This window comes from Hyperolius riggenbachi, chromosome 9 (genome assembly GCF_040937935.1).
Source record: "Hyperolius riggenbachi isolate aHypRig1 chromosome 9, aHypRig1.pri, whole genome shotgun sequence".
Taxonomy (NCBI): Eukaryota; Metazoa; Chordata; class Amphibia; order Anura; family Hyperoliidae; genus Hyperolius; species Hyperolius riggenbachi.
This window is the reverse complement of record NC_090654.1, coordinates 262,821,771-262,834,236: the sequence shown is the minus strand read 5'-3', so window position 1 is coordinate 262,834,236 and position 12,466 is coordinate 262,821,771. Positions and strand designations below refer to the sequence as shown.

At 49.0% G+C, this 12,466-nt stretch overlaps 1 long non-coding RNA gene across 1 annotated transcript; it reads left to right on the top strand.

Moving 5' to 3' along the window:
* The first annotated feature begins 3,022 nt into the window (after window positions 1–3,022).
* Window positions 3,023–12,155, top strand: LOC137532050 (uncharacterized). Its single transcript, XR_011023845.1, has 4 exons — window positions 3,023–3,309; window positions 5,656–5,717; window positions 9,820–10,100; window positions 12,064–12,155. It is a non-coding gene; the product is annotated as an uncharacterized lncRNA (long non-coding RNA).
* Window positions 12,156–12,466: the final 311 nt, after the last annotated feature.

Here is a 12,466-nt window from a genome sequence, read left to right as displayed (position 1 = left end):
TGACAGTATTCGACCAGTTTGGTCAAATACTGCCACTTCCGCAGCCGAAGGGAGCTTTCGGAAGACTTCGGGAGCACTCGGGCTCCCGGAGACGGGCCGCTCCATACTACGCATGCGCGAGCGCCCTCTATGACGCACTCGCACGTGCGTAGTATGGAGCGGCCCGTCTTCGGAAGCCCGAGTGCTCCCGAAGTCCTCGCGGCGGCGGACGCGAATGGGGGAGCCAGCGCAGCACCGAGGGCACCGGGAGAGGAGAGGGAAGGCTCATTAGGACCTCTCCTTAGGTGAGTATCTGACTTTTTGATTTTTAAATAGGTAACCTCTGGCTTTAACTTCCTCGAGTTTCTCCACCCTCTGACTCGGTGCCTATGAACTATGTACAGTGCTGATTGCATGATGATGTTAATTGCCCAATTAAGTAGGGTAGCTGCAGGTGGCATTGCAGAAATGTGCCTCTATCTGAGGGCCCCATGAAAATTTTGCTAAGGGGCCCCATGATCTCTAGCTACGCCACTGATGGGTTGCAAAATCTTTCATTACATCGGCTCTGGTAATACAATCCCAAAGAGTCCAAATGACAGCTGGAAGCCCTCCATACTTCTCTCCCCCATTCTCCCATCTGCAAGTAGTGTTGTCCGGATCATGAACGATTTGGATCTTTGATCCGAATCTATTTTGAGTCGAATCATCCGAATCATCAAAATGAGTGATTCGGATCGCAAAGGGGGCGGGGCCAGGAGCGGCACGCCCCCTCTCAGCGGGCAGCGGGGTCCTGGAAGCAGAGCAAAGATGGATCGCTCTGTTGAAGGGGAGGCAGCCTTGCACAGCCACAGGTAGATGAGAGAGAGGGGACATCGGTGTCACTGCCAGATATGTGTAGAGCCAGAGCCGGATTAAGGCTAAATGGGGCCCTAAGCAAAGTAACTGATTTGGGCCCCCCCATCATGTCATAATAGAATCAGAAGATGCAGCTGCCCAGCAACATGCCACACACACTGGGGCAGCCGAGCTACTGGTTGCTATGGGCAACAGCCCTCTTTCCTCTGTGGGTGCACAATGCAGGGAATAGCAGCGGCAAAATGCAGAGTGAGAGATGAATGGCTGGGACATTTGCACTCAGGGTCTGGGGCACCCCTGTGAAGAGGGCGCCAGATATCACAGCAGCAGCACTTTCCCCCTGCATCTCCAGCCTGGCAATAGCAGAAAGCTCTGGAAACCGCCAAATCGGAAGCCGTTCCCCAGACAGAATTACATAACCACCCCCACCACCGAACAACCGATTTCCTCCCAAACTAGACAGCCACCATGCAGCCTCCATCCCAGTGAATACAATAGTCCAGCAGAGAAGGCAGCCGTAGCAGGGGAGAATGACAGCACCAGATTACTCACATTCATCTATTGCGATCCAAGCAATAGAGGTCCAGTCATCCGGAGCCCATGTGTCTCCTCTAGAGTGCTGCCGCTCTGTTACTACTGCTATTACTACTTCCTACTTCCTGTCTGATCTGAGAATCAGGAAGTTCAGAGCGAGCGGCTGCACTGTAGAAGTAATTAATTACATCCTCACACCTACCAGCATGATGTTTGTAATTATATCCCCCTGGGTTCCTTATATTTCATTGCATTGTGCTGAATTGAGCTGCCGACTTTGGAGAAAAGTCGTCCTGTGTAATACAATGTAACTATGGAAAGATGCATATCATTTTGAAGCTCTCTTTCTCCTCTTTCCAATGATAGATAAACTGCCACCCTACGCCTTTTAGTTTTCACTATTTTCGCGATCGAAATTGCCATGGCCGCGATTTCGAAAATAGTGAAAACTAAAAAGGCGTAGGGTGGCAGTTTAAAGAGGAGAAAGAGAGCTTTAAAATGATATGCATCTTTCCATAGTTACTGCACTGCTCAGAGTCCCTTTAACCATTATACCTCCCAGCCACTGCTGACAGGATGGCGAGGGCTGGTTTATGGATATGGAAAGATGCATATCATTTTGAAGCTCTCTTTCTCCTCTTTACAATGATAGATAAACTGCCACCCTATGCCTTTTAGTTTTCACTATTTTCGCGATCGAAATTGCAGTGGCCGCGATTTCAATCGCGAAAATAGCAAAAACTAAAAGGCGTAGGGTGGCAGTTTATATATCATTGGAAAGAGGAGAAAGAGAGCTTTCAAATGATATGCATCTTTCCATAGTTACTGCACTGCTCAGAGTCCCTTTAACCATTATACCATCCAGCCACCACTGACAGGCGAGGGCTGGTTTATGTGCTGATGGGGCCCCTTTGACTCTGAATGGGGCCCCAAGCGACTGCTTTTGTTGCCTGGTCGGTAATCCGGCCCTGTGTAGAGCACACATACTGGCTGAAATGTGCTGCTCATTATAGGCTGTCTGTTCCATAGTTGTGCATAGTGAACACATTGGAAACTTTTGGCACAGCTCAGTAATGTTACAGGCAGCATGATGGGCTAGGACAGGGCAGGCACTGTGATTGCAGGGCAATATGATCCTCCTGCACTGCTCTAAACAGCTGCGCTTTACTTCTGGGAATTTGGGGAATGGGAGTTGGGAGTATACAGATGAACATATAGGTGAAATATATGTAAAGCATATGATTGCAGCATGTGGGTATTGTGTGCAAACAAACATTTCTGCTCTCTGCTCGTCCCTACTCCCTTCTCTGTCCACTCCCTGCCCTCTGTCCATCTTCTCCCCTTCTCTGTGTGTCCACCCCCCTCCCCTTCTCCTGTCCTGCTAGTCATTTCACCCCCGAATGCTTCCCTTGTAAAATGATCCGAGATTCGGATCAAAGATCCGGATCTTTTCAATGATCCGATTCGAATCATCCGGATCATTGAAAAGATCCGAATTTCGCATCTCTATCTGCAAGTCCTAGATTCCAGCCGCTCCTCCCCTCCAGCCAATCAGCGGCCTCAGCTCTTCCACCTGGACCAATCACAGTGTAACATCCGCCTCTCTGCCAACCCGCAGGCAGCGAGAGTAGAGACTTCCAACTCAGGCGTGCAAACTACAACTCCCGATGTGCCGCACTGCTTCGCATAGCGGCTGATACCACAAACAGCGTGAGTGGACGCCATCTTTCCGAAGACCAGAGCCGCAGAAGCGGAATTCATACTGCGCATGCGTAGCGACGCGCATTCAAACTAAGCTGCCCCGGAAGTGGGAGATTCTCTTCTGTTAAGGTGGCGGCGTGCTCAGAGTGAAATCCGGTTCCATCTGTTCTGCAGTGACCGGTTTATTACCGAATACCGACTCCATCGGGATCACCGAGGCTGGGCGCATCCTTCCGGGTGGGTATTACTTGTCTGCCCTGCCTCAGTGTGGCAGAGATGGTTTGAGGTGCATCTAGGCCAAGTAGAGCTTTAGTTTTCCTCTATAGGCTTCTTGACAGATGAAGGTGGGAGATGGGCCCCCTAACCCCCATTAGGCCCCAGGCAGTTGCCTAGGTTGCCTTGTGGCTCATGGCCTATAGTATGAAAGGAGATGCTACATGTGGGGGATATGCATGGAAGTTGATGGGCATGGTGATGTGAAGGAGTTGGATTTGGTGAGTGCAGCGATTAAAATTTATATATGGTGTGGGGTGGAAAGCGATAAACCTGTTTAATCTTCTGGCACATGGGGAGCAGATAATGAACCCGGGTAATGGGTTCCGCTTGGATCCCAGCCAAGGTGCTATCTGCATGGAGTTTGGATGTTCTCCCTGTTTGTGTGGGTTTCCTCTGGCACTTATGTTTCCTCCCACACTACCAAAACCTACAGATAAGTTAATTGGCTTCCCCCTAAATTGGTCAGATCATTTTACCTGTATAACCATGGTAGGGATTAGATTGTCGAGACATTCTGAGTGGCAGTTAATGGCAAGACTGTACTTTGTACAGCGCTGCATAAGATGTCAGCCCTATAAGAAATATAAAAAATACTAGGGACAAATGATGAGGCTGTTTACCCCAGCAGTAATAGACCGACCTAGTAACTGCAGTGGTGGAGGGGATAAGTTGATCTCCTATGCAGATGATGGTTTTGGGGAAGATTGTATTGTTTTGGCACAAGTTTTAGGGGACCCAGCTGGAAACCACATAATGGACAATCATTGTGATTGATCGACTAGTATGGATGTAGTTTACTACAATGATTTCCATTCACGATCAGTTACCACATTTGGTAACATTTTGCCTTTTTTTTCTCCTCACTTAGTTGACCTAAGCTCGTTTAAAAATGGGCTCTAGGTCTGTCACCGCCGACACGTCAGCGCACTTGTGCGTCCGCCATGCACACGCCCGGCCCTGGGGCCCATCATACTCCTGTCCCAATGGCTGTCCTTGCGGCACATGTGCAGTAGCGCAAACACACGGACACAGGGATTATAATATAGGATTTTTAGCGTAATATAGTGCTGACATTTCTGCAGTTGGTGACCTCACAAACAGGGGAGGGGACAGCAGGTAGGTGTCATGCTAGATGGGAGTGGTGTCATTACTTTTCTCCCTTCCTCGCCCTTTTCCCATCTCTTTACCGCACGCTTCCTTTCTTTATTTGTATGCCTTTTTATTTTATGCTAATCAGTCACCGGTTTGAGTCATTTGGATTGTGTTTTGGAATGATGAGCTCCTCCCACAAAGGCGTGCCAGCAGTGTCCCATCAGCTGGCACGTAAGAACCGGAGGTATATCAGTGCAGAGCGCGGTGCTCTGTGTGGTGTCTCACTCTCACTTCTGGATGAGATGCCCTGTGCTGCGCTCTCACACTTCCACAAGGGGCCGCTCTCACGGCTGCTCCATCATCCATCAGGGGTCTCTGGGAGGGGCTTCCAAATGTGAACTATTGCCTTCAGCTATTCGCTATTCTTTGTCTTGCCATAAATTAAGAGGTATGGTAGTGAGGAACAGCTATAAGGAGCATAATGAATTCCCCCTCCCTCAGATGACCGGTGCAGTTATTCTTTATCTGTTACACCAGCCGCTAGTGTCAGCCGTACTACCACATTCTAAGCCCACCTGACTTCTGGCATATAGCTTGTGGAGTGTGTGTTGCGTCACACATATGTTCCTCATGCTATACCGCTGGCAACCACATGCGGGAGCAAATGTGGAAGTATGAGGATGGCGGCAGTTAAAGGGAACCTTAACCCTTTTAAATAAACAAAGTTTCACTTACCTGGGGCTCCCTGAAGCCCCCTGCAGCCGACCTGTGCCCTCGCTGGCTCACGAGTGTCCTCCGGTCCCCGCTGCGGCTTAGTTTTGTTACCGGAGGGCGCTCATGAGCCAGCGAGGGCACAGGATGGCTGCAGGAGGCTTCAGGAAGCCCTAGGTAACTGAAACTTTGTTTATTTAGCATCTTTAAGGTTCCCTTTAAGTATTATGACTGTATTATTGGAGGGGGGTGTTGGGTGCGGAAGGACGCATAAATGGAGACAGCACCGGGGGGGGGGGGGGGGGGAGATAACAAGGTTTAAATGGGGTTGTGTAGGTCACTTCACAAATGGTTAATGAAGCCAACGCGTTTCGTCTATGGATACTCCTGCTTCTTCAGGTCTGAGTTGCTTTGGGTTTGTGTGGCTCTTTGTGCTGCTGTGTAGAGTGATCCTGTCTATTCTGGTTAGCTGTTTCATTGATACCGCGTTTTGTGTCCATGCAGGTCTCGGCTGGCAGGATGGGGACCCCCTGGTCTACCTGTGACTCTGAAACGTCATCAAATGGGTAAATATTTATTTTATTATTAGAATGTTTAACCCGTTTGGGACCGGCCGCCTAACCCCCCTTAAAGAGAACCTGTACTGAGTAAAATTATTTAAAATAAACACATGAGGTAACTTCAAATAAATATAACATAGTTACCTCGCCATCAGTTCCTCTCAGAAGCTCACCATTTTCTTCTGACAATAATCCCTTCCAGTTCTGACAACATTTTGTCAGATCTGAAATTTATCAGTTGCTGTCAGTTATATATCAGTTGCTGTCAGTTATAGCTGAGAGGAAAACTGATGTGTCCATGTTTCCCTATGGCTCAAGTGGGCGATGTTACAGTGTAACAGTGTGCTGACCAGGAAGCTGTTATGGGGTAATGGCTATTTTCAAACTGGAGGACGGAGATTTCCATTGATCACAGTGGACAAACAGGACGCAGGAGAGGAAAAATAGATTGAACAGTAGACTATACAGAAGGTAAGTATGACTTGTGTATGTTTATTTTGACTTTTAATTTTCAGTACAGGTTTTCTTTAAGGACCGGGCGTTTTTTGCTGAAAGGGGGGTGCGTGCGTTTGGGCAGCCGGATCCCTGCAGCGTCTTGCTGCGCATAGTGTCCCATCACTCACCTTCCAGGCTCCAGCGACAAGCCGCAGCGGACCCCTCTGCTCCGATCGGCATCTCTGCTCCTACTGCCGCTCCAGTTCCGGGTTGCGGCTTGATGACGTCATCAAGCCGGGACCCGGCGCTGACGTCAGAAGGAGCAGAGATGCCGGCAAGTGCGTTAGGGAGCGCCGATCGTCGCCGGAACGGCAGGGAGGTGAGTGGATCCTTTTCTTTCCCCCCTACTGCTGCAGCTGTCAAATTGATCACTACTATCTGCAGGCGATCGTAGTGATCAGCAACCATACGCGATGGCTGCTGATCACGGGGGGGAGATGTCAGCTGTCATATAACAGCTTAATCTCCCCTCTCCGGTGCGCACGATCGCGGCGGGACGGTTCGTTAGCTGGGACATTGAATCAATGTCCAGTCAGGGCGCCATCACCACCTGCTGGGCGTAGATTTAACCTACGTCGGTCCCCAAAAGGTTAGACTTCGCTGCTGGTGTGACGCTGTTCAGCATTCTCCTGCCTCGCCGTCCTTAAAATATTCTGCAGATTAATGTGATCCCTAAAGCCTGGTACACACATCCAAATTTGATTGGCCGATTTTACAACTTCCATGTAGTATGAGAGCTAGCAGGTTTTGAATACTATGAACCTATCGTGTAGGTAAGCTCTCATACTACATGGTAAAACCGGCCAATGGGATATTCCCGTACGTCAAACAGCCCAGCCCTCCCACAAAGGCGTACCTGTTGTATCTGTTTACAGGTGCGTAAGAACCGGAGGCAGATCAAGAGACGGCGATTCTCCTTTGCGGGCGTCCTGTGTGGGCGCAACGCAGCTATCGCCAGTCTTACAGTGTATGTACTGGCTGATTGTATTTCTGATTGGTGAGAGTTACTGGATGTATTACTGTACTGCATGAAGTCTTGTCAGAAATGTGAGCATCGCACGCAGCTGCCGAACTGTGAACATTAAAGGGATACTGTAGGGGGTCGGGGAAAATGAGCTGAACTTACCCGGGGCTTCTAATGGTCCCCCGCAGACATCCTGTGTTGGCGCAGCCCCTCACCGATGCTCCGGCCCCGCCTCCAGTTCACTTCTGGAATTTCTGACTTTAAAGTCAGAAAACCACTGCGCCTGCGTTGCCGTGTCCTCGCTCCCGCTGATGTCACCAGGAGTGTACTGCGCAGACACAGACCATACTGGGCCTGCGCTGTGCGCTCTTGATGACATCAGCGGGATCGAGGACACGGCAACGCAGGCGCAGTGGTTTTCAGACTTTAAAGTCTGAAATTCCAGAAGTGAACCGGAGGCGGGGCCGGAGCATCGGTGAGTGGCTGCGCCAACACAGGATGTCTGCAGGGGACCGTTAGAAGCCCCGGGTAAGTTCAACTCATTTTCCCCTGACCCCCCTACAGTATCCCTTTAAGTGCTGATTCCTATCACTAAACCAATCTACAAGATGGGCAGTGAACAGATTTCAGGCAGATTGACTTTCAGCATGCGTGTGGTTGCATTTAAAAAGGTACCTGAACTCGAATTCAAAACTTCCCACCATACATGGGGATTCTTCAGTGCCCCCATAACCTGTGTGGCCCCTAGCTTCGCTCCGTGTTGGAGTTATGCCCTGGCTCACTTCTGGAGGGTGCGTGCTCTGTCTACTTCAGGCCTGGGCAAATGTGGCCCTCCAGCTGTTAAAGGGAAATGCATTGTGGGCCTTGTAGTTCCTTGAGTCATGACTGGCTGTCAGACTCCTGCAATGCATTATGGGACTTGTAGTTCCTTATAGCGGTATTGTCACCATAAAAATCAAATTTCAACAGCAACTGGTCTGAGTGTATTAAGTGATACAGATGCTAATCCTGCATTCAAAACTTTTTCTGCTGTTATGGTTTGGAGTTATCACATACTTTAGGAGCACTGGCCCTAGTGCCAAACAGTGCCAAAAAGTTGAATGCTGGGAGTTCTTTTTATCTATAATATATTCCTCCTCTTCCGTTTATTTCCCTGCCTAGCTGATCATTTGTGTTTACAAGCAAGGCTGAGGTGACTCAGTGATTGGATGTGTAAATAAAAAAAAGACTCTGGGAGGAGGGCAGCTAATGAATACACAATGATCAAGAGAAAGGAGGGGGGAAAACAAGAGTCAGGGAGGATATGATGTCAGCATTAGCTTGGCAAGATGGCCACTGCCTAGAGTAGGATTCTCTGCTTCTCCTTTATAAAATTCACAGGAATCATTACGTAGATAGCACAATACATCTGTTATGTAAGTAGAAGTAGTATTTATCTACTTATATATGTGTTTTTTATTTCTAGGTTAGCATGGGTGTCACTTGTTCTTTAACCCCCCCCCCCCCCCCCCCCCCCCTGGCGGTATGAAAAATTTCGCCAGGGGGCAGCGCAGCAGTTTTTTTTTTTTTTTTAAATCATGTAGCGAGCCCAGGGCTCGCTACATGATAGCCGCTGCTCAGCGGCATCACCCCGCCCGCTTCAATCGCCTTCGGCGATCTCCGATCAGGAAATCCCGTTCAAAGAACGGGATTTCCTGGAGGGCTTCCCCCGTCGCCATGGCGACGGGGCGGGATGACGTCAGCGACGTCGGGACGTCATTGGGAGTCCCGATCCACCCCTCGTCGCTGCCTGGCACTGATTGGCCAGGCAGCGCACGGGGTCTTGGGGGGGCGCGCCGCAACAGATAGCGGCGATCGGGCGCGGGCCGGCGGCGATCAGAGTGCTGGCGCAGCTAGCAAAGTGCTAGCTGCGTCCAGCAAAAAAAAATTATGAAAATCGGCCCAGCAGGGCCTGAGCGGCACCCTCCGGTGGCTTACCCCGTGTCCAGCACGGGGTTACCGCTAAGGAGGTTAACAGCTGGAGGGCCAAGTTTGCCCAGGCCTGGTCTACTTAGTCTTTGATCGCACTCCCCTTCTGGCTGTGCACAGTAAGCACAGATGAAAGCGCTTGCAGCCACTAATGCCCAGGATTGTCTGCGCTGGGAAGATCAGTGAGATGCAAATGAGATTCACTTTATGCAGGATTATGTAAATTTTATGCAAATATATACAGCTTGAAAATTGAACAATCAATTTAAACCTGGGTGGGACTTAATTGGTCCATTTTGCATCTCATTGATCAGCCTTACTGCACACTGCCATGGGGGTCATGTACCATGATGGCATGATGAGTGGACAGAGCAAGCACCCTTCTGTGGAGAACCAAGGAGCATAGCTCCAACATGGAGGAGACGCCGTAAAGCTGAGGGGCACGCAGTTTATGGGGGCACTGAAGAACACAACTGAATAATCAGGATTTTTATTTTTACCAATTGGTGACTTTCCTTCTGCCCGCCCACCTGTGTGAGGGGGAGTGGGTGGAGCTTGGTTACAAGTGGGAAAGGCCAGGCCTTGTACACAGCTATACAGGAGTTGGTAGCTGGATGGTTGCTGGATTGGGTGTGTGTAGACTTATATTTCATATGCTGTCTGTTTTTGTTTTGTTTGTAGCAGTGGAGGATTGAGAGCCCTGACTGGCCTCACCTGATGGGTGACGGGTGTGAAGGGAGGATACTGAGGATGGACCACAACACACACAGAGCGGATAATCGCTGCACGGTGATGCAGACTTGGGGAATTCTAGCCACGCCCCTCTGGTCACCTGATAATGGACACGCCCCTCTGTGGTCACTGCTTCCCTGAAGAGGCTGGTCTGGAGCAGACTGTTGTAACGTTTCCTGTTTATGGGAGTGGAGGACCTGTCATTGTCCCTGCGATGATTCCTCCTACTGGTACGTTCTTCATAGCTAATGGGATCATCCCTTGTTACCTACTGACACGCCTGTGCGACTAGGCATCAATGGAAACTGCCTTTTCCTAACTTTCTGCATGAGGTTGCGTAATATGCGTATCAGCGCTGCGTAATATGTTGGCGCTTTATAAATGCAATAAATGAGGTTTATTCTGAAGTACTCATAGTCAATGACATGTCTTCCAACTTGCATGCAGATTTAATGCAAACGGTATGCATCCTGGAATTGGCATAATCAGAATTGGCAGCAGTGCCCGGTTCTAAGCTGCATTTAATTTGCATGCAAGCCGGGATTCTCAGCATGTCATTCAGTGTCTAGTTGTGCAGCTTCCATTGGAGACTGAGCACACAGGCCTGTGTCTGGGCGCTTGCGGTATCTGCATTGTGCATGGCTGTGTCGGGTGGGCTCACTCTCCCTGCCGGTTATTCCCAGCTGATGCATGATTATGGAGCTTGAAAATGGACCAATCAAATTTAACTAGTTGCTGTCCCAGGGGCAGTTTATCTACCCCCAACCCCCCCCAAAACACCCCCCCCCCCAAACGGAAATTCATTTAAAGTCTCAGAAGTGTAGCTATATACGTATTTTGCCGGGATCGCCTCTGGCGTGCATTTTCATTGCCGCCTGTTAGTACGCTGATCAATGCATGGGAACACAGTTCCTATTCGCCGATCAAAGTGCCCAAGATCAATGAATGCAGGTGGTCATTGACAAAAGTGAGAGTAAAGCATACACTCATTACTTCCTGTGTATTGTTCACTGTACACAGGAGGAATAAAGGAGCGGTGGGGGGGGGGTGGTCATCTTGTGGCCAAATCGTAAAATTGCACCTACTTCCTTAACAATAAATAAAACTACATAATACCCCATTAATTAACGCCTTACCTCCCCTCCTGTAGTTACCAAAATAAAACACTTTAAAAAAACATTTAAAAAAAAATTCGGGTCCCTAAGGTAACTTTTTAATATGTATGTCATGAGGGTATATTAGTTATTTTTGGGAAAAAAGGGCTTGTAATTAGTGATGGACGCAAAACTGAAAAAATACACTTATTTCCAAATAGTCTCCATACATTGTGATAGAGGCATCATTTAAAGGACACCCAAATCGAAAATAAACAAATGACTAGTTATCAGGGGAAAAATTTTATAAAATAAGTGCTACTCGCCGGAGGCTTCCTCCAGCCCCAAGCCCCCAGCATGTCCCTCGCCACAGCTCTCCCCGGCGATGTCAGGCCGACCTGCCTGCGCGAGCGGCGCTGTCAATCACCGCCACGTGGGCCGGAGTGGACTGCGCAGGCTCAGAACTACTGCACCTGCGCAGTCCGCTCCAGCCCACATGGCGGTGATTGACAGCGCCGCTCACGCAGTACAGGCCGGCCTGACGTCATCGCCGGGGACCGGGAGCGAGCTGCGTCGAGGGACATGCTTGGGGCTGGAGGAAGCCCCCGGTACGTGGCACTTATTTTATAAATTTTTCCCTGATCATTCCTTTAAACGGGTGTAATAACAAATACCATGGGCAAATAAAATGTGGGTTTCAACTACAGCTGCATGTATTTTAAAACTATAATGGCTGAAAATTGAGAATTTTTTTTTCTTATTATTCCTGTTAAAATGCATTTAGTATTTAATAATTCTTAGCAAAATGCATCACCCAAATAAAACCTAATTGGTGGGCAAAAAAAGGATCTAGATAATTTAATTGTGATAAGTAATGGTGAATAAAAGGGAGGAGCACTGAAAGGGGAACCAGGTGGTGGTAGTTAACAAGTTGGTGGGTTTTGGTTCAACCATTTTCAAGCTGTGGAAATGAACATACACAATTGCATAATCCTGCATCTCTCTGACCATGACTTGTTCCATGCACTGGCCTCTTGTCCAGCTTCTGCTTTTCAGCCGTTTGCTGGGAAGAAATGACAGGGGTTTTTTTTTTTTTTAGGTCGGCGCAGAAGTGGATTTTGCCTTCCGGGGAGGAATGTTCTCTACAAAGAAGAAATAATAAAAATGAATAAAGGACACCTACCTTGTGAATTACTGTGTTGTTTCAGTCCTCCTATTCAGAACTTGTAAGTAGTGATGTAGGGGGAACAGCTTTGGCCCTGTACTCAGTGTTCTCCCCAGGCTGTTTTAGCCGGGTGCTCCTAATTTTGGTGAGCACCTGGCTATCATCAGCTCACCTCATCTTTATCCTATGCTGTAAGCAGGGTTGCACCCGCCCACCTTTCTCCCGATTGCTCACCACTGGCTACTTTTTTGTACCGCCCGGCTGGAAAAACTAAATTCTGGGGAGAACACTGGTGCTACTTCTGTGTCGCTTTCTCTCGCATGTCCTGGCTCAGCGG